Source organism: Poecilia latipinna, unplaced genomic scaffold, assembly GCF_001443285.1.
Source record: "Poecilia latipinna isolate Pla-1442-1.1 unplaced genomic scaffold, P_latipinna-1.0 Scaffold1547, whole genome shotgun sequence".
Lineage (NCBI taxonomy): Eukaryota > Metazoa > Chordata > Actinopteri > Cyprinodontiformes > Poeciliidae > Poecilia > Poecilia latipinna.
Genome location: NW_015114163.1, coordinates 117,862 through 121,314, shown reverse-complemented (window position 1 = coordinate 121,314; position 3,453 = coordinate 117,862). Strand labels below are relative to the sequence as shown.

The 3,453-nt window shown below is 33.4% G+C and overlaps 1 protein-coding gene across 1 annotated transcript in view; it reads left to right on the top strand.

The window, feature by feature from the left end:
- Window positions 1-1,051: 1,051 nt before the first annotated feature.
- Window positions 1,052-3,453, top strand: part of LOC106963550 (uncharacterized) — a 20,974-nt gene continuing 18,572 nt past the window's right edge. The window contains exon 1 of the mRNA XM_015058523.1: window positions 1,052-1,190. The gene's annotated coding sequence lies outside the window, so the exon portion shown is untranslated. The remainder of the gene's footprint in view (window positions 1,191-3,453) is intronic.

Sequence of the window (3,453 nt, the reverse complement as noted above, 5' to 3'; positions counted from 1 at the left end):
GACCTATTTTGTGTCTGGAATAAAGATATATTGATTGATTGATATGATTGAATATCAACAATTTGTGAATAGAGCAAAACACTTAGCACGCTATAGGTGAACATTGTTTAGTTTGGTTAAGAATACTTATTACACTATCAATAAATGACGTCTAATAGATGTTCTTAGTTGTCAGAGGAACACAGGAACACCTTCATGAGCTCAGAGGTTCTAACTGATGAATAATGAGGATGGCTGCTCTCTGCTAAAATATTTCTTGCCATCTTTCATGTTCTTTCAGCGAACAGTTGAGGCAGAGTTGTTTTTGGTTTCATCACTATGTACCTACTATTTTACCTGCCATTCAAAGTATTCTTAAAAGATTGTCTGTTAGTCTGCAGCTCATGTGACCAAACCAGCCGAGATTAAAAGTTAAAACTTGAGTTAAAATGTTGTTTTAACTTGAGATGAGTTAAAACTCAAGTTAGAATGTTAAGTTTTAACATTTAACTCAACAGCCTCTACCTAACCTAGAGGTTGTACACAACATCAAGTTGGGTAACCCCAAGGTAGAGTCTTTGAGAAGAGTTCTTGAAAATATAGTCAGTGTTTTCAGCAAAGTTGAGCTGACTGTCCAGGAATACTCGAGGTATTTAAAATTTGCCACAGTTTCAACAGGTTGGCCATCAAGTGAAACTGGAATCACTTTCAAGTCTTGCTTATGTCATTTAATTAGCTCTACTTCCTTAAGAAAATGAAAAGGTATGTTCTTTTGTGAGGGACTTTATCTTTTACTGTTCCAGTAATGCCAGAATTAATAGTAAATAATAAAGACGTTGTGTGGTATTCTGATTTAGTAATGTAATTATATTAGTTGTGTTACCACCCCCACGCCACTAGAGGCAGTCGCAAGTCCGAAAAGATGCGACTAAGGAGCAGATTTAGAAGTACACCGAAAGCTACAGAATTTGCTAAAAAAAAAAAAAACTGTGAGCTGCGCTGAAGTAAATAAAAGAAAGAAGTTCAAATACATTCTGAGATTGAAACTCCTTCCGAAAGGTGAAAATATATCACAGGTTTCAAAAGAAAATAAAAACGGAAGTATAAGAAATAGCACCCCCTTCACTTCCGGATTGCAATGGTCCTATTTCCAAATAAGCTATGAGACTGACAGTGGTCTGTCCCCGCCCATTTCTGTTTTCTGCAGCGAGGTGTACTTGTTTCTGTTTGCTAAGCAGTTAGATAAAGAAATAAAGCATTTAAATTGGTTAAAAGGTCTCGTAATTTTCAACATTTAATTGAATATAAAAAGTCACAAGCAAAAATCAGGAGAACAATAAGAAGCACAAAAAGACAATTCTGGAGAGGTTTCTGTGACACAATTGACAGTAGTACAAAATTAAGGGATGTTTGGGGGATGATCAAAAAATGGGAGGAGATAGAAGGGAATGGAGTTATCCTATACTAAATAAAAATTATATAGTAGCTGTAACTGATAGGGAAAAGGCTGATATGTTAGTAAGCACTTTTGTGGAGATTCATAATGGGGAAAATTTATCAGATAATGAAATTGAAGGAAGGGAGAGAAATAAAAAGGAAAATGATGGAATTTTAAGAAGAAAGGAGAATAATAATGATCTGATGAATTATCCTTTATTGGAGAGCTGAAAAGAGCTTTGGATAGAACTAGGAAAAGTGCTCCAGGTAAAGATGAGGTGTGTTATATTATGTGAGTGATGAAGTTTTAAATAAATTATTAATTTTGAACAATAAGATTTGGAAGTAGGGGAGACTGCCTTGTAAGTGGGAAGAAGCTATTGTTATTCCGTTGAAGAAACCTGGGAAAGATCATAGTAATCCTGGAAATTACAGACCGATTGCTTTAACATCTAATATGTGTAAATTGATGGAAAGGATGGTGAATGAGAGATTGATACAATATTTGGAATCAGAACATATAATTGCTCCTTATCAAAGTGGCTTCCATAGAGGGAGAGGAACAATAGATCCTGTTTTTTTGTTTAGAGGATGATATTAGAAAAGCTCAGATTAATAAGGAAACTGTTGTTGCTGTGTTTCTTGATGTGGAGAAAGCATATGATTTGTTATGGAGGGAAGGGTTAATGATTAAATTACATCAGATAGGTATAGGAGGTAATATGTTTAATTGGATATGGGATTTTTTATGTGATAGAAATATTCAAGTTAAAATAGGATATCATGTTTTGAAATTATGTAAAATAGAAAATGGAACCCCTCAAGGAAGTGTGGTAAGTCCAACATTATTTTCAGTTATGATTAACAACATGTTTAAAGAATTATCTATCAGTTTTGGTAAGTCACTTTTTGCTGATGATAGAGCATTATGGAAAAGGGGAAGAAATATGGAACATCTTATTGTTAAACTTCAGGAAGGTATAGATAAAGTGGGTAAGTGGGGGGTAAAGTGGGGCTTTACATTTTCAATTGAAAAGACAAAAGTAATGCTTTTTACAAATAAAAAAACTGGGGTTGATAAAAAGTTGTATTTATATGGGAAAGAGTTAGATAGGGTTGATTGTTTTTGGTTTTTGGGAGTAGTTTTTGATAAGAAACTAACTTGAGGAAATCACATAGAACATATTAATCACATACAACATATTATGGAGAAAAGTAAAAAGGTTCTAAACATTATGAGGTGTTTAGCAGGGTTGACATGGGGTGCAAGTTTTGATTCCCTAAAAATATTTATATGTCACTAATTAGATCAAGAATAGATTATGGGAGTGTGGTGTAAGGTTCAGCAGCTAAAACTAGGTTAAAAAAGTTAGATGTTATCCAAGCTAGAGCAATGAGAATTTGTTTAGGGGCAGTTAAATCAACGCCAATATGTGCTTTACAAGTAGAGTCAGGAGAAATGCCATTATGCATCAGAAGGCAGCAGCTAATGGTCAATTATCGGATAAGTTTAAAAGGACATAATGAAGATCACCCAGTTAAGAAAGCATTAGAAAAGTGTTAGGAAAGAGGAAAGAAACAAATTGATAGTTTTGGGTGGGTTGGGGATGATAGAGCGAAAATATTTAATGTTATAAAATATTTAGTCCAACTGTATTGTGGCCTTTGAGACCTACATGGACATGGAAATATATTAATGTAGACAGATCATTAACAAATATTAAGAAAAGAAATACAATAGATATTTGTCAAGAATTTTATAATCAAATGCAGAATAAATATAATAACTATTTGCAAATTTATACGGATGGTTCGAAAGACCCCCAAAATTAAGCAACCAGTATAGCTGTAGTGATTCCTGAAGTAAAGATTAGTATTTCAAAAATAACATCTAATTATTTGAGTGTATTCACAGTAGAACTATGTGCTATTTTATTAGCTTTAGAATGGGTGGAGGATACTAATATAAATAAAATAATAGTTTGTAGTGACTCACTATCTGCATTGTTGAGTATCGGAAAGAGACGTACAAATAAT